Below are 19403 nucleotides of genomic sequence, written 5' to 3'. Positions count from 1 at the left end.
AGCCCAGATAGAGATTATGTCAAACTTCCTGTATCAACAGATATGATGATTTTGCATTAGTATCTTGAGTGTTTCTTTACTACTAAAAAGGTTTTTATTTCTAGTTGCTGGTTCTGATTAATTTCTTCCTCCCTACTGCACTCTCTTGAGGATGTTTGTTTGAGATAAGTATTCCAGAAAAATTTCCTTGCTATTTTTTAGCTATCTTTTGAAAAGCTTTCTAATTTTTAAAGTGATATTCAAAACTAATTACTATGGCACACTGGAACTTCTCAAACCAACCCAATGTTTTTTAGAATATTGATGAGAACACACTGTTTGTTCCCAAGTCTAAACTATTTTTTGTCTCTTCTCCAAAGAGATCCATCAAAGGAGAGAAAGAAGATGACTTGGGACTTCTGAAATAAAATACCACTAAGAAAACTTTTAGGAATAGAAACAACAATAAATAAATAAACAACAGCAAAGTACAGAAGATCCTAATATTTAGGAAGATGGATTTGAAAGAACAATCAGGAAGGAGAGAGAAAAGGACTCTTCTGAGACACATCAGTTACTATTCTTCCATTTTAGAATGCTCTATACATTAAGCAATATAGGTCTGATGGACCCGCAGAAAAGGCAGGAATTATGACCTCAGCTCTTATGTTTATGCATCCCAGTGGCTATCCCGCTGACTTAGCACAGCCTGCAATATCCCATTTTATTTGGTATCTGATTCTCCAACTCAAGAGCATCCTTGGAGGCCTACTTGGCATTGAAGACAGAGCAACTGTTCAGAAAGTTTTAGCATCTCCATAAAATAAGTGACAATGATTTTCTCAATACCTAAGCAAAGTGGGAGGTAACATTTCTAAAAGATGCTTCCCATAGCTGCTCTCAACCCATCTTTTTTTTTTTTTTTCAACCCATCTTTTAAAATACTGAAATTGCAGATCCTAATTGGCCTCTGGCACACATTTGTCCTATGGTTGATCCTGGGGTAAACATAGACATTAAGTGTGATTGATATCCCTGGAGCTAAACTATTTGAGTTTATTTGCAGGTCATCACTCACTGGTTGTACAGTCTTGGACACATTAGAAAATTTCTTTATTTCTCAGTTTCCAATTTATACTATGAGGATGATGATAGTAATAATATAGGCCTCATAAGATTGTTGACAGGGTTGGATTAGCACCCTCAAGTAAATGCTGGTCAACATCATTGGGAGGAGTGGTTCAAATTTTAGCAATGACAATTTTTCTTAAAGGTTTAAACCAGATTATTTACGCTAAAATAAGAATGAGATGTTTTGAGAGAAGTGGCCTATTTTAACCCTCAGAGTTCTAAACAATACTGGATTGAAAGATTTTACCAATATTGAAATTGTGTTGTAAGAAGGGACCCTGATGATTAGAAATAGATGCCTGAGACTTTGGTAGGATAATCACAATATATTTACCTGAAAGAGTAAGTTCTGAAGCTCAAAACACTAGAGTTAGTTTTGTATAAGTCTATCAAACAGGAGCCCAGGTGGCTCAGTAGTTTAGTGCCGCCTTCAGCCCAGAGCCTGATCCTGGAGACCTGGGATTGGGCTCCCTGCATGGATCCTGCTTCTCCCTGTTCCTGTGTCTCTGCCTCTCTGTGTGTCTCTCATGAATAAATAAATAGAATCTTAAAAAAAATAAAAAATAAAACAGGTTATAAGTTATATCTTAAAAGTCTATCAAACAATACTGATGTCTAAGTGCTTGGGGTTTTTAATTGTCAGGAACTATCTAAAAGGCAGATAATGTTATTTTGAATATGTGCTCCTATTACTAATTGGCAATTGGGATAACCTGTGTGTTTGTTACCAATGACCATAAAATCAACAAACAAACAACACAATTATCTGGCTTCTTGATTGCTCATGGCAATTAAGAACTTCAGCCTTTGCCTGAATTCCCATGAGTTTACCTAGAAACTCAATTTCCAGGTTGCTGTCATCCCACTGCCCAGGGAGTATGTGCCCAAGGAAAAGAAACTGTAGTAAAGCTTATTTCAACTGATTCAATTCAAAAGATTATTAAGTACCTACTATGTGCAAAGTTAGTGTCAAGGACTGAGAAGAGATATCAAGGAAAGACAAATACAGAAGCAAATAGATTCATTAACAGATATTGTTCAGAGCTGAAAGAAACTTAGTCTATATGGTGCATAATATAATAATGTAACAAGCTTAATATTACAACACTGTGTTATACCTGATGGTCAATGATACTGGTGGATGTAAGATATTCTGTTTAGCTTTATTTATTCATTTTTTAAGTAGGCTCCACATCTAGCACAGAACCCCATGTAGGGCTTGAACTCATAACCTTGAGATCAAGATCTCAGTTGAGATCAAGATTCAGATGCTTAACTGACTCAGCCACCCAGGCATACATTTATTAATTTCTTTTTTAAGTGCTATCATGTGAAGAATGACTTACTGTCCTTCGCCCTCTCCTCCTAAAATTCTCTGAAATCCCATAGAACTTTATCTTTTCCTCACCTAATTTTCATCAAGTTCTATGATTTATTTAATTTACAAGATAGAATAGTTATTGCTACATCAATTACTGATATCAGAATTATTAAAAACATTCTCAGCTAAAACACTTACTGTGTAAACTTGGACAGGCCCTCTAATCATTTTGTGTGCCAGTCTCCTTCTATTTAAAATGGAAGCTAATGACAATACTTATCTCACAGAACTATGAGGACTGAAGGTGTTAATAACATGTAAATATGCTTAAAAATTGTCCATATTATGTACAACAATCATTATATTAAGATGAATTAGAATTTAAAAGTGTTTTTGTTATTCTTTTTTTGAATCACATTGAAAACTAAAAAAAATCATACATTTAACTAACACAAATTGACATAAACCATTCTACCAAATAGTGCCCATAACATTATCTTGAAACACTGGAAACTAAGGGATACCAGAGAAGATTGGAAGGAAGATTCTTTTTAGATTTTCTTTATTTATTTGAGAGAGAAAGAGAATATAAGCAGGGGAAGGGGCAAAGAGAGAAGCCAGACTGGGCGGGGGAGGGGCTTGATCTCAGGACCCTGGGATTATGACCTGAGCTGAAGACAGATGCTCAACTGACTGAGCCACCCAGGCATTCCTGCAAGAAAGATTCTTATAATTTGCTATCATTACATGTTTGATCATTGATTTTATTTTCTTCATGTGTAACTTGAAAATCTTCCTACAACAAAACAATTAGAAATTATGGTTAAGATACAGCAGTCATCCTTTTGACTGCATAGCTGAATTTATAGGAAATTTAGTGATAACCACATGGCCAAAACAAAGAATGAAATAATATATAACTAATATCATGGTTCCAAAGTGACTAGAAGAGCTGGACTCAATGATCACTTGAGGCAGAGAATTAGATTTGGATCTTATCAGCACAGAGAGTAGGAGCTGAGACATCTCTGAAAGCTGTACCCCTAGTGAGGTATGAATAAGGGAAAGAAAAAAAAGCTGCTTACAAAGATGGGAGAGGGCAGCCCCGGTGGCTCAGTGGTTTAGCGCCACCTGCAGCCCAGGGTGTGACCTGGGATGATTCCCACATTGGGCTCCCTGCATGGAGCCTGCTTCTCCCTCTGCCTGTGTCTCTGCCTCTCTCTGTGTGTGTGTCTCTCATGAATAAATAAATAAAATCTTTAAAAACAACAACAACAAAGATGGGAGATAATGAGGAAGTTTATATTTCTATTTAGTTCCTTGTGTGAAAAACCTCTCTTAATAACTTGTAATCATGTTTTTGACACATATGTGTGAGGCTTGCGTTTATACAAACTGCATTATGTAGAAATCACTAACTTGAGAATTTTAGGATAAAAAAAATTGCTCTGCCTTTTGCCAGGCTGAGAGTGGCTGGTGAAAGTAAATACATACCCTTTTGAATAGGCTCACCCTAAACTTAGCCTGCACAAGATTGTCACAGATAGAGCCCCTCAACAATCCAAAATTCAAAAGACATGAGGAATATCTACTAATGGTTAGTGTCAGTAGACACACAAACAGTAGGATTAGATACCTAAGGACTTTAGGTATAAGAATTATTAGTAGACATCATGAAATATTTATGTCAGGAGATATAAAAATGAATCAAAATCATAACAAAAGAGAGTGTTAGGAATAAAAAGTATATTGAAAAGGAACAAAATTGAAATTGCAGAAATGAAACAAAAAATCTACTAAAAATAAAATAGAGATCTTAAATAGATATAGCTGAAGAGTGAATTAGTAAATAGAAAAGTAAATCTGAAGAAGTGAGCCAGAGGCAAAACAAAGGGTTAAAGAGACAGAAAATATGAAAGAGAGGTTAAACAATATGGTAGATATTACAAAAAGACCAAACATACTCTAATAGGACCTCCAGACAGTGAATTGAGAGAATGAGTGAGAAGGATTCAACAGATATTGAGAGCCTCCTCTGTGCAAGTATTATTCTAGGTCCTTGGGATACATCAGTGAGCAAAGCAAATAAGGGTACTTACGCTCATGTTGTTCACATTCTAACATAGAGAACAGAAAATTAAATATATATCTATGGATATAATACCTACATACACAATAGAGTACATTAAATAGCAAAAGTGCTACAGAATAAATAAAGAATAAAGTAGGATAAGGTATAGGGAGTATGTGATGCGTGTGTGTGTGTGTGGAGGGGGATAAGGTTGAAATTTACAGTAATGTGGGAGGAGTAGGCTTCGTTCGAGAAAGTGACATTTGAGCCAAGATTTGAAGGAGGTGAGGAATTGCCATTCAGATTTCTTGGGGCACTTTTCCATCCACTATTAAAATAATAGTTCAAAAGCCCTAAGATAAGAACCACCTGAGTGTTAAAGGACCTTGTTTTGTTTATTGTTGTTGCCACAACACAGTGAATATTAACTAGGATATAATAGCTTATCAATTAATATTTGTGAAATCAATGAATATGATATATATATCCTTGCTTATTTATTTTTTAAAAAAGATTTTTATTTATTTATTCATGAAAGACACAGCAAGAGAGAGGCAGAGACATAGGCTTAGGGAGAAGCAGGCTCCATGCAGGGAGCCTGATATGGGACTCGATCCCGGATCCCAGGATCGCGCCCTGGGCCAAAGGCAAATGCTCAACCGCTGAGCCTCCCAGGCATCCCTCCTTGTTTATTTCTATTGTAGAGGGTGTCTTTTCCTTTTTTCATTCTGAACTTTGTCTCAATAATCTGTGCAGACTTATCTTGAAGATTATTATGATGTTGATGCCATATCATCAATGTGATGTATGTAGGCAAGGTGCAGGTGTAGGGGGATTTTGTGGTGGAAGCATGTAGAAGTTATTTTTCTGATGGTTTCTAATTTTTTTAATTAAATGAGAAGGAAGGCCACTACCAGGGAGTGAAGAAAATGGAAATAGTGTTAGAAGTTTGAGGAGACTAGAAAGTGTAAAATAGTGATCTAGGAGACCAGGAGAATGAGTTAGAAAGGGAAATATAATTGGATTACTAGAAAGTTCTTTTTTAATATTTAATTTTAATTTTTTTTAGAGAGAGATGGGACAGGACAGAGGGAGAGGGAGAGAGAGAGAATCTTAAGCAGGCTCCATGCTTAGTGCAGAGCCAGACACAGGGCTCAGTCTCACCAACCTGAGACCATGGCCTGAGCAGAAATCAAAAGTTGGATGTTTAACTAACAGAACCACCCAGGTGCCCCCAATTACTAGAAAGTTTTAAGGAAGATTTGTGGTTAGTACTCAAGTGACATAGTGAGTGATCACACCAGATACAGGGCATACGGAGGATTGGATTTGTCCAGTAATGGGGCTTGGTCAGGCATAAACAAGGGAATGAGAGGGACAAGAAAGTTATGGCTTATGCAGAAGAGTTGGTATAATGATGTACAGAACTCAAGGTGAAAGTAGAGGGGAGTAAGGATCTGAGGAGATGAGTTTCAGTTTAAACGTGGCCAGTGTGGTGAAGATCAAAGGGGGATGAGAGAATATTTAGAAAAGGAATAGCAGAAGACGTGGCATGCTTAAAATTGATATTATGAGGAACTGAAGATATTGGTAAATTTTATTGAATATACATGGGTGTGGGTGGCTGAAGTGAGGTGGGGGGCATATCTGGAGGAGGGCAGATTAGGGACAGGGAGTCCAGTGTGGGGGGATAGCCTACTTTATTGATTCTCAATCCTGGGTGCTTAGCAAAATCACCTGAGAGAATAACTAAAAAATATGAAACCTAGGTTCCATCTCAAGCTAATTACACCAAAATTTCTGGGAGTACGATGTAAACACTAAAAGTTCCTCATGAGATTTAGTTTGTAGCCCAAATAGCAAACCACTGATAGACGTGGATAGAAAATAATGATAGAGAAAGAGAAGATGGGCCAGAAGGTAAAACCTTCAAAGAATGGAGTAAGGGAGGTGATGACGGGATATCGGTAAATTAAACTGCTACAGACATTTGCAGAACTATAGTAGTGCCTCCAAGTGAAACATCTTGATTCAGTCTACAAGAATGCTTGAGGAATGTTTGGATTCCCAAGCCCTAGAAATAGCCCAGTTTTTGAAATGAAGAAAGAACCCCCTCCTTTGGTTTTGTCTTAGAGAATCCTTCTGGTATCTTGATTCTTCTTTAGCAACTCTAGTTGCATTTAATTCTGCAACTGTGGTACGTATTATAAAAGTGGCTTTCAAAATAAAATTTTCTATAAAATGCAGAACGGAGGAAAGAATAGTGAAAATTGAGTTAAGTATATATTTCTTTTTTTTTTAATTTTTATTTATTTATGATAGTCACACAGAGAGAGAGAGAGAGAGAGAGAGAGAGAGGCAGAGACACAGGCAGAGGGAGAAGCAGGCTCCATGCACCGGGAGCCCGACGTGGGATTCGATCCCGGGTTTCCAGGATTGCGCCCTGGGCCAAAGGCAGGCGCTAAACCGCTGCGCCACCCAGGGATCCCCTAAGTATATATTTCTAATGCATGATATAAATGGTCTGGAGGTCCCCTGCTTCCAAAACAAACTAGAATAATTTCCATTAAAAAGCTGAATCTAACAGTTAATGCTCACCTTGAATACCCTGCTTTAATTATTCAGGAAGCTTTGCTGGTGTTACGATCTGCTGAGGTAGATTCTCCCCAAGTTTTATGTTGAAAGATGTGAAATCAGCCCTTACTGGGTTGAAATTTAAATTCTCTTTTGTCCTTGCAATCTCTCTTAATTCAATTTTGCAAACCTCAGCAAGAGCCTGCATAGCTGTCAGACCTTTTCACAAATGATCGTCATGGGTACTTTTCCCAGTAATGGCTTGGTCTTACAGTATATGTGGAAAGGTAGAGCATAAAACTATCTGTGCTCTCTTCATGTCTGTGCATTGTTCTTGTTGTATGTACATGTTTAAGGATGTTGATATAAATCATGTATCTTTAAAAAAGACAATGGAACTAGGCTTTTGATATGTACATGTAAAACTGTGGTTGACAGGGATTATCGCATTTGAGGGAGTAGGGAAGACGATAATAGCTCTGTTTTGCCTTTACACTCAGAAAATTGGCTACTGGATATGCTGTTGGGACCTACCATTCCTCTAGGTACAGTAGGAAGAGCCAGCTTTATGAGTGAGTAGATGGGAAGGCAGCGCTGTATACCTGTAATTTAAGGGCCCTGCAATGTTTCTGTCACATTGCCTAAGAGGTACATTTAGAGGTCTAGTTATTTTCAATTTTGAATTTTATTATCCTTTAAAAGCTCACAATTCAAATGTCAGTAACACCAAGAATCTATATCATATAACTTTGGGAGGCCGAAGACTTCATTTAGCTGAGCTCAGAGATGTACAGTTTTTTTTCTAGTAGGAAGTCAGAATGAGTGTGTGAGGCAGGAGGGGAAGACAGGAGAAAATCAACTAGAGGAACAGAAGAGGAGTGGTGTGAGTCTATAATTATATTGGAGTTTTGCCTTTTGCCAGGCTTGTCCCCATGGGAGTATGCAGAATGGAGGACTAAGGACACCATACTTATTTATGAGTTCAAAATGGTTTTTGCATGTGTTTGAGTGTGAGTGCTGGTGTGGGGACATGGGTTCATATAATAAACAAATTCCTACAACGGAGTGTTTGATATGAGGAGCTCAGTGAATCATCAAGAACAGAAATTAGTTTCTCTTTAATAAAATGTCAAATGCAGGTGAAATTACCAATGATGGAAAGTTATAAGAATATGAAACCTTTTTTAAAAATCAGCCTTTAATAAAATAGAATCTAGGTAATGAATAAGGATTTCACATTAGAAGCTCTTTAACAAAAAGATATCAGGAGAGGCTGATAATAAAATTTTCTTGGCAGTCATTCTCTTGGAATTCTACTTTGTATAATTAAACCGAGTGAGGAAAAAGAAAGAAAAATAAAATATAATATGGGATCTTTTGACCTCAGTTCTAATTTAATTGATTCATACTGGCAGAAAAGCATCCTAATGTCTACATTATTATAATGGAACACAATTATTATTTTTTTTCACAATTATTATTTTTAAGTTTATTCAAGTTTTGGTATTAGTTCATTTATTTCTTTAAAAAACTTCTATTGTAAAAATCTGCATGTGATATTTCAAAGTAAAAAGCAAAGGCCTTGATTTTACATGTACATACACATGTGTGCTCATACATGCTATATATATGTCCATATACACATACCGTACATACATATTTCTACATATACACTTAAACATCTACAGATACCCATAGGCACACACATGTGCACATGTATACAGTGTATGTATTTATGCACACTTATAATATACATATAAATCCACACACACATATATTAGGGTGACCTGAATGAGGTTAAGTCTTCAGGGGAGATTAGACATGTGAGACCCTGTATCCCCTTACCCCCACCCTGCGAAGAGAATTATTTGACTGAGTTGCATGCATAGGGACTTGTTTCTTTGATTGAAGATGGAGAGAGGATGCTAATATAAGAGCAACTGGGACAGAAAAAGAGAGGAGAAATGAATATCGGAAGGATAACATGGTGGCTTGGTACTGTGTCAGTTTAGCTAAGCTGGAACTCTGTTTCCCAGAATTCTACTCCTCTACAGTTCAGAGTTAGGGCTGGCCACAAGAGAAACTTGAAAAAGATATGGAAGCTGGTAGTAAAGCAGTGGTCATTACATTAGAAAGGTTTGTGCAAGAAAACAGGTGCTGTTCACATATCTTGTGGCTCCTCTGCTGGCTCACTTTGGGGCATAGGCAGGGACTCTGGTTCTTGAGATGTTCCTCCTTCAGCTTCTCCAAGTCTTGGGCCAAGTGCCTGGACATCTACAGGGTGAAGGATACCAACTTCTCCTGCAGACTACCAAAGCCATTAAAGATAGAGGCAGTGATAGACACATAATCCTGTTTGTCCTTATGTGTTCTTAGGAGGTCTGGTTTGTCATTACTCTTTTCCCCTTAATGTCTAGCTTTTCTTTCAGGAGCTGAGTTTTCTGAAAATTAGCTCACAGTCTAATACTAGGGGTGGCTATATTATCATCTCATCTCATCTCATCTCATCTCATATCATATCATATCATATCATATCATATCAAGTCTTATATATTATTGTATATATGCAAATTGAGTTCCTAACCTTGTAGATTCTCTTATGTAAAAGATAGACTTTGTTTGGGAAAGAGTGGAATTGTAAAAATTGGGATGGAGATTTTTGGACAGATTCTGATGAGGTCATATATTCCACCAAGCCTGCTTTTTCACCAGCCTTTCTTCTCGTCTGAAGAAGTTAGACTCCCTTTCCTGAAGGACTTGTAACTGCCTCTCTTGAGATAGTTGCATTGTAAGAGATTGCTGATACTTCTCAGGACCTATTCTTAACATCTGTTATTACTTCTAGAAATGTAATCATACTTAAGTTCAAAGATATCCTAGAAGGTGAGGTACAGAGAATTTGCCATGAGGAGTTATAGTACACACTAAAATAATTGCATAATTTTGCCAATTTATAATGATATAAACCTGGAGAACATACATCAGAATAGAACCTCAGCAAAGAGACCAGACTGAATTCATTGATATGGACACATTGAGCACAAATTCTGGATTCAATATATTAACATGAGCAGCTAAGAGTAGCTTTAAAAGTTTTTCAATTAGTTGACTTAAAGCCTAAATCCAAGATGCCCTACATTAAATCAAAGTGAAAATGTCAGAACTTCCTTGAAATACTGAGGAGAAAGCCTTTGGATAAAGGCTTTGGAAGGTCAAAACGTTACAGTGGATTTATCCTGTAAAATATGTTTACCCATCCCCTATTTATATTTCCTAAGACAGTGGAGAGGACACTTGCTTCACCAAATTTGTGAGAAATGTATTCCTGAGAGAGACCTCAGTAACATCACAGAGGAGCTCTGTGGTATCTGTTCTCTCTAGGCCAAGAATGACAGTAGTGATTGCTGCCATTGGAGTGAGCTCTCTCAAGTCAATGGAAAATGGAGTTCTGAGGTGGCAGGAGCTAATGGCGACAATTAATTGGCAGAGGCAATGTGGGCATGATTATGATAAAGGACAAAGGAGCCAAAACTGTTATCAGAATAGTCTGATTTACAGATATCTTTGGCATTGATAATCGATCATGGTGTCATTAATCTCCTTCCCTTTCCTACAAGCCACTGTGGTCCTTTGACCTTTAATTGACCCTCTGGGAACTTAGTCAAGTTACCAACTCCACTAGGCCTGGAAAAAGGGCAGCAAAGAACAGGGCAAAACTATTGTTCACCTAGCACACTGACAGCAGAGTCTTGAGGAACGTCTCTCAATCATATGCTGGCAGTAGACCCCTGGGAGTATGTCAACTTTTATCATTAGAACTAATATAGAGTTTCTGACAGAGGTATCTTTGGTCTTTGATGTTGAAAGTGTATTTATTTATTGAGTATTTTTGTACCCCCCAAATAATTTCTCCTCCTGCTATTTATAACAATCACTTGAGGGACGCCTGGGTGGCTCAGTGGTTGAGTGCCTTTTGCACAGGGTGTGATCCCAGAGTTCCAGGATGGAGTCCCACATCAGGCTCCCTGTGGGGAGCCTGCTTCTCCCTCTGCCTGTGTCTCTGCCTCTCTGTGTCTCTCATGAATAAATAAATAAAATCTTTAAAACAAACAAAAAACCTCCAATCACCTGAAAGGCTCAAATGCATAGACAGAAGACATTTGATGAGAGAGGAAAATAAATGTTGCAGAAGTGAATAAAAAATCTTCCTTCAGTCAGTTCTCTCAGTTGATTCTAATTCTCACTTTATTCACTTTGTAGAGAATAAATCTAAGTCTTCTCTTACAAGTTCTCTCTCAAATTTGTTTTTTTCTGAAATAACATCCTTGTTTTCTTAGCAGCTTCTCATAATGCCTAATAAAGAGCTCTTTCTCTACCTGGCTGCCTTACTGTGAATTTCCCTGGGGAGTATGTTTAGGGGTTGAATTGTGTTTCCCTGTCAAATTTATATATTATAATTTTAACTTTCAGAACTTTAAAATATGACCTTATTGGAAGGTGGTATTTTTTTTTACAAAAGCAATCAAGTTAAAATGAAGTCATTAGGGTGGGCCCTGATTCCCCTTATAAAAGAGGAAATTTGGACACAGAGACCCACGCAGAGGGAAGACAATGAGAAAGGACATAGGGAGAAGAGGGCCATCGATAAACTAAGGTACGAGGCCTGGAACAGGACATTCCCTCACAAGCCTCAGATGGAACCAACCTTACCAGCACTTTGAGATCTAACTTCCAGCCTCAAAAACTGTGAGACAATACTTTTCTGTTCTTTAAGCCATAACTTTTATGACAGTCCTAGAAAACAATTACAGGAGAGGTTGGCTTCTATAATTGACTCTCTGTTACATGAAGTGATGTATGGAAGGAGCTCTGAAACTGGATTAAGAAAACTTGGTTATTTATAGACTTGGTTTTCCCACTTTCCAATTATGTGACTTTAGTAAGTCATCTAACTTTGCAGATCAAGTGTTTTCGCACCTTTGTAATCCTTTATTCTCAGGAATTGATCTTAAGCCAAAAGGATGTTCTAAGCAGCCTTAGTCAAAATGCTTGTAGTTGACACTATTGAACGTCCATAAGTCCCAGGGTGAGTGGATAGTACTAGTTTATATCTGTCATATGGGGGAATTCTTGATCATGCACCCTTTAATTCTTAGTAATGTTCCACCTGGCTAATAAATTATATGGTCTCCTTATCCTTTGCCCTCTTCCTAATGTCAATTTTGCCCAGATATTCACTCTATCCCTAGCTTCAGGACTGGATCCTGATTAGTTAATGTCAATGATGTTAATCTCATTCCTTGCTTGTGATTGGTTCAAGTACACTTGCTCACTTTAATTAGGAAATAGCATTTCTAAGTAGTTACTGGCCCTGGAGTGAGCACATGTCCTAATTTGGCCAAATCAGATTAAAAGGCAGTATCTGTAGACCATGACTGAGTGACAGCTTTTCTTAAATCAATGAATGAGATAGTATATTGTCCCATGGTCAATGGCAGGAACAAAATTTCACACAGAGTGGGCATAAATGGGAAGGCAATCCAGATCCTTGATTTTACCACACCTAAAATTTGCCCTAATCTAGATTTCCTGATATATGAAATCATGCATTTTCTTATTGTTTAGATCTTTTTGAGCTAAATTCATTGTAAGTGAGATAATGTTTTATTCATGTACTACGATTGATGTGACAATTTAACAGAACGTGGTGGCTTAAAACGACAGGAATCTCTCCTCTTATAGCTCTGGAGGCCAGAAGTCCTTAGTCAGTTTCACTGAGCTTAAATCAGTACACAGGACTGTTTCCTTCTGCAGGCTTTAGTGGAATATCCATTTCTTTACATTTTTTAGGTTCTGGAGGCCTACTGCATTTCTTGGCTCCTGAGCCCTTCCTTGCATCACTCCAACTCACTGATTCTCCCAGCACACCTCTTATGGCTGAAGTCAAATGTCCTTCTGCCTCTCTTATGTGAAGACATTCATGATTACATTTAGGGATCACCTGAAAAATGCAGGATAATTTCTCCATCTCAAGATCCCCAAATTAATCACATCTGCAAGGTTACTTTTGTCGTTGAAGTTAACATATTCATGGGTCCTAGGTGTCAGGATATGAATAAGTTTGAGGGACATTAATTCTGTCTACTACACAATGCTCTTTTTTTGGTTAAGATTTTATTTACTTATTCATGAGGGGGGGGTGGGCAGACACATAGGTGGAGGGAGAAGCAGGCTCCATGCAGGGACCCTGATGTGGGACTCGATCCCAGGATCCCAGGATCATGCCCTGGGCCGAAGGCATGCACCAAACTGCTGAGCCACCCAGGCATCCCCACAATGCTCTTGACTTTAAAGCAGAATGACAGAGATTCTGCAATGGTAAGATAGATGACACAGGATGTTGACTAGGATTTTTCCTGTTGTCTTAGAATTTCAACTGAGGTCATAAACCTGAGAAAGGTAAGTACACACAAATTTTAAAGAGATGCAGGGATGCCTGGGTGGCTCAGTGGTTGGGCATCTGCCTTCAGCTCAGGGCATGATCCTGTGGTCCCGGGATTGAGTCCCACATCAGGCTCCCTGCATGGAGCCTGCTTCTTCCTATGCCTCTGTCTCTGCCTCTTTCTCTCTGTGTCTCTCATGAATTAAAAAAAAAGAGAGAGAGAGATGCAAACTTGGGGTGCCTGGTGACTCATTCGGTTAAGCGTCTGACTCTTAATTTTGGCTGAGGTCATGATCTCAGGATCATGAGACTGAGCCCCATGTCATGCTGGGCTCCACACTCAGCACAGAGTCTGCTTGAGATTCTCTCTCTCCCTCTGCCCTCCCTCTGCTTGCATGCACACTCTCTCTCTAAATAAATAAAAATAATTTAAAAATCTTTAAAGAGATGCCAAACACACCCACAGCTAAATGACTGAAAGATAGCAAAACTTACCTAGGAAATCTCAACCCAATTGCCAATTTCTACTAGAGAAGAACACAAACTTTAAAGCATGATCAGAAAGAGTAGTTAAAATAGGTATGCCGGGCAGCCTGGGTGGCTCAGCGGTTTAGCGTGGCCTTCAGCCCAGGGCCTGATCCTGGAGACCCAGGACCGAGTCCCACGTCGGGCTCCCTGCATGGAACCTGCTTCTTCCTCTGCCTGTGTCTCTGCCTCTCTCTCTCTCTCTCTCTGTGTCTCTCATGAATAAATAAATAAAATCCAATAATATTGGAAAAAAATAGGTATGCCACTGAATTAAGAGTAGTATGGCATTTTCTGTCCCCTCCCAACTAAATAAGTAAGAATAGTATTCTGGCACTTTCCTCAAGCCAAATGATGGGTGTTCAAGAGACTGCAGATATTAGGAATTTGCAAAGTGTAGACTTTTATTTCCTGGCTGGATGCTTACATAGTTTCAGAAAATTAAGCTTGTTTAGTATTCCCACCAAACTGAGGTCTGGCAGGAAAATTCTCCAGAGATTTTGACAGGTCCCTTAGAGCAGAGACATACATAAACAGAGAAATTGGTGCTTGCTTCCTGTCTGCTTCCAGCCTGGAGAATTCTTAAGTCGTGAAGTTGGCTGACATTGTGCAGTGGCAAGAAGAGTGGGGAAGACAAAGCCCACACAATGGTATTCTATTATTTGGTGGGTTAAGAACACACAGTCTCCCATGGTCCAAGTAGCTTCCATGGAAGGGCACCTGTCTCACTGAGCTTTTATCCAACAAAGAAGCCTTCTGTGGAGAGGGAACTCCTAGGTAAGAGGTCAAGAGAGTAGGATTTGAGGGTAGTTGGAACAAGTCAGATGGAGATGCATCACTCATATAAGGGCAACTTGTAGGCTGGAGGTTCCTTATAAGTGGGGTTCCCAAAGAGGACATAAATGTGCCCCATGAGGGCATCTGCTATGGAAAAATTATAATTTATCTGCTATGTAAGTTATACCTGACATATAAGACATCGTGATCTCCCCTATCTATTGCCTTCACCCAGGGAGAAGCTGCAGCAAAAGACAGCGCAGATTCAGGAAGGAAGGGAGGAAACAGACAAGATCACTTTGTCATTGCAGTTATCTCTTTCAGTGATCAAGTTTGAACTGTGGGAAAGCGTGAAGTTTTGAAGTGAAAGCCATATTAAAGTCCTAATTTAGACAGGATGGGATTTTTTTTTTTTTGGTACCTAAGGTAAATCATAGTTACTTAAATGAAATTGTTTTTGATACCAAAAGAGATTGGATAGGTATGGGGTATGCCTGGGATATTATCTTGGAGCAGCGAAGGGAGCTGGCAACAGACAGTGCTGGTCAACAATGGCTGGAGAAAAAACTAGTTTACTCTTTTTGACAAACTGCTGTATAGGTAAGAATGTGTCAAGGAATAAAGAATAAAAGTGTCACTCTGCCAGCAATATGGAATAGTAGATCCACTATTAAGTATATTTTGAAGGTAAGAGAACACCCAACATTAGAATAAAGCTCTAGGTCTCTTTAAAACAAAGCAAATAATAAACCAAGCCAAACCACCACCAATCTGACCAAATGCTACTTTTTCATTGAAAATTTGAATACCTTGGTTACATACTGACAGTTTGCAACTTGAAACTTAGTCAAATTTGCTTTACAATTTTTTAAAAACTTCGGGCTTTTTGCAATTATTTTATTAAGCATGGGATGGTATTTCTGAATTAGGGGGAGAGTCAGATTCCAATTTTTTTCTTACCCCAGCACATGACTCAAATGAAGAGGAGGTATTCATAGAAGTAAGAGCAAGCATACCAAATGAATAGTGTACATGGCATTTTCCTGCTCATTTTATTTAACAGAAATGTTAAAATAAGCTTTTCATGTGACAGATTAGGTAACAGCAACCTAAAAGATCTTCTTTTCACAGCTGGCTTTTACTGTGCCATTTCCTTTCATTTCCTATAAATGTGTTTGGCCCACAGACCTCCCATTAGTTTTAAAGGGATTCAGTGTCTAAATATATACAAGAACATGAAAATGTGTCCTACTAAGGAGAAAGCTCTATTGCCTCATGCAATAGTGCTTCAGGGGAATCCTGAAAGATTTGCTAGCCATTAATTCCATTTTCTGCCCCGGTCAATGATTAGATAAGGAAACAACACAGCTTTAAAATGAATCAACCACACGGAAGACATTAATAAAACCACCAACTTTAGAAAATAATGTAAGATTTTTTTTTCTTCTTAAATCTAAGTGTAAAGAATCAAAGGCTTTGTTGAAATGCCAAGGTAAAGCAGAGTCAATATATTTAATAATGAAGACTGTGTATCTGTTAAAAATATGAACATGTACATTAATTTGTTCAACTAATGATTTTGTGGCTATTGCTAGGCCCTGTTGTAGATGCTGGAAATATGAACAAAATGTACAACAAAGTCTATATTCATGTAGTTTACATTCTAAAGTGCAGAGGCAGATAATATATATAATAAATTTTATGTATATGTACATTTTATGTATACACACACAGTGATGAGTTCTATGGAGTACATATAACCAGGAAGTAGGTGGCAGGAAAAAGAAAGCTATTTTATTATTTATTTATTTATTTATTTATTTATTTATTTATTTATTTATTCATTTATTTATTTAGATTTATTTATTTATTCATGAGAGACACAGAGAGAGAGGCAGAGACATAGGCAGAAGGAGAAGCAAGCAGGCTCCTCACAGGGACCCCGACGTGGGACTTGATCCGAGTCCAATGTGGGACTTGATCCTGGATCCTGGGATCATGACCTGAGCCGAAGGCAGGCACCCAACCACTGAGCCACCCAGGTATCCCAAGAAAGCTATTTTAATAGTCCTGGGAATTCTCACCAATTAGATTAGTGAATAAATATCTGCAGGAAGTGAAGGAGCTAGACATGACAATTACTGGTAGGAGAGGTTTCTAGACAGAAGGGGAAGCAAGTACATATTTTGGTTGGTAGTTATTAAACCAGTATGGCTGGAGGAGACAAAGAAGGAAAGCCATAATAGATGAGGACAGAAAGACTGCAAGGATGTAAGTTACATCCTTGTCTATAAGTCTATAAGACTTGTCCATAATGTCTCTAAGTCTTTCAGACTTTAGAGATCATTATAAGGAATGAAACATTTTTCTCTGAGTGGAATGAAAGCCACTGGAAGATTCTGAGAAGTTGCATGATGTGAACTTCATTCTAGTTTTGAAAGAAAGTTTCTGTATTCAAGATAGATTACCTATGAGATGAAGGAAGACCAGTTGGGGGCCACAGCAATAATCCTGATAAAAGATGATGGCACTGAGCAGGGTAGTAGTGGTTAGGGTCATGAGAAGTGGATATGTTTTGAAGATAAGTACAGTAAGATTTGTTAATGCATTGGACATGGAATCAGAAAAAGAGAGGACCTAAGTGTGACTCCAAGGTTTTTGGTCTGAGGAATAGGAAGGATGGAAGTGCTCTTTACTGAAATTGGGCAGGTAGCGGGAGGGGCAGGCTAAAGGAAGTTCTGTTTTGGGTCTGTTAGGTTCAAAGTGTCTATCAGATATTCACGTGGATTTGTCTAGCAGGAAGTTAATCTATGAATTTGGAGATCTGGAGAGAGATCTTGGCTATTAATACAAATTTGGGAACCAGAAGCATATGTGCATGTAGATATCCTGGAAGTGAACAGGGATAAAAATTGAATCATAAGGGACCACTCATGAACCAGAAAAGATAAGAAGTGAACAGTGCAGCTAGAAAAAAGTCAGGAGAGTATGTTATTCCAGAAATCAAAGGATGGAAGTTTTCCAAGGGAGCATAGCTGACTGGTCAAGTTGTTGACTAGTGATTTTGTCAAAGAAAAGTTGGTTGGTGTCTTTGATAAGAGGAGTTTTGAGTGGAGTGGTAGTAGAGGGTGAAAGCCTTATTATATTACAGTGGGTTCCAAAAAATGGGGATAAATGGGATATAGCAGGTATAAGAAAATGTTAAAGGAGTTTTGTAGGACTATAGATGCAGATACATGGGGAATGACTGGAAGGAGATATGAGGTCAAGAGAATTTTTAAATGGTTTTTAGATGATAGAAATTATAGCAGTTTTTGCACACTGGTGGGAATGTCACAGTGGCAAGTAGAAAATTAATGACGGAAGAAAGAGAGATGGAGGCATTGCTGAACTGATGAGTTTGTGTAGGCGAGAGGCAATGGGATATAGTGCACCAGAGGAGTTGCCTTTAGACAGGAGCAGGGATAATCCATCTGAAGTAATGGGTGCGAAGGCAGACCACGTGGGTGCAGATGCTGGTACAGAAATAAATGTGGTGTGGGCGCCTCTGGAAATTCTTTTCTGGTTAATTTTCTCAGTGAAATAGGAAGCACATTCTTCAGCTCAGAGTGAGGAGGGCAGGTATTGGAGGCATGAGAGAGGGGAGATGGTGGCATGTGGTCTTTCAGGAGGCTGCAGGGGCGTGTGGGCTAGAGAAACCTAGGAGGTCAACTGGTCTGCACCAAGGCCTGACCACTTGCTTGCTGTTCTCCAACCTGGCACCTGAAGACTGTTTTTTTAATCATTTCTAAAGCAAGTCAGCATTGTTTTATCGGCTGACATTCAGTACATGGGGCAGGCACAGTACAAGGGAAATATGGCTGTTGGCAGGTTTGGGGTTTTGCCAAGTGAGTACGAGCAAGTGAGGAAGGAGCGAGAGAGAAGCAGATCTAGGCCAGGGAGGCTGTGTTGGTTGGCTGTAGGGCAGGTAGGGAAGTGGACGGAAAGAGAGGGAAGATATAATAAGGTGGGTTTCATTAATGATTTTTAGATCTTGGTGAGGTCAGGGGGCATTGGATATAGGTGTGATGGTTTCGAAGTGTGATGCTTGGTACCAGTCACAACAAGGTGTACTCTAAAGTGTGACAGTGGGAGACAACTCCAGGCTAGGAGGATGTGGTTGTTGGAGGAGTGGAGGACGAGGAACCGAGAAGCAAGGTTCGTACACATTGATACTTGGCATCTCCAAAACTGATGACTGAGTTGTGTTGGAGAAACAAACAGTGAGCCAGAAACTAAAAACTTCAAGGACTCAGAGAGAGTAATATAATAGAATGATTCATTAAAACAAAACAAACTAAAAATAAATAAATAAATAAATAAATAAATAAATAAATAAAACAAAACAAACTAAAACAGAACAGTGATATGAATATATATCCTAGGACACTCAAAGAAGTCTTATCTGCAAGAGCAAAGAACCCCAATTTAAATATCTTTTTTTCTTTTTAGAGAGAAAGAAAGAACCAGAGCATGTGAGTGGGGATGAGAAAAGGAGAGAGAATCTAAGGAGGCTCCACACCCAGCATGGACCCCAACATGGG

At 38.6% G+C, this 19403-nt stretch overlaps 2 long non-coding RNA genes across 17 annotated transcripts in view; one reads left to right on the top strand and one right to left on the bottom strand.

The window, feature by feature from the left end:
- Positions 1-19403, top strand: part of LOC140623956 (uncharacterized) — a 135072-nt gene that overhangs the window by 14641 nt on the left and 101028 nt on the right. For 5 of the 16 annotated variants that reach the window (XR_012023524.1, XR_012023516.1, XR_012023515.1 and 2 more), the window contains one exon: positions 360-942. The exons of the other annotated variants lie outside the window; for them this stretch is intronic. This is a non-coding gene — a long non-coding RNA (uncharacterized lncRNA). Of the gene's footprint in view, positions 1-359; positions 943-19403 lie in introns of those variants that run through there. 16 annotated transcript variants of the gene reach the window in all.
- The window catches only part of LOC140623958 (uncharacterized), an 88367-nt gene that overhangs the window by 10727 nt on the left and 58237 nt on the right, over positions 1-19403 (bottom strand). The gene's annotated exons all lie outside the window — the stretch shown is intronic.

This window comes from Canis lupus, chromosome 33 (assembly GCF_048164855.1).
Source record: "Canis lupus baileyi chromosome 33, mCanLup2.hap1, whole genome shotgun sequence".
NCBI lineage: Eukaryota > Metazoa > Chordata > Mammalia > Carnivora > Canidae > Canis > Canis lupus.
Note: the sequence above shows the minus strand (reverse complement) of the source record. Positions and strands in the feature narration are given on the sequence as shown.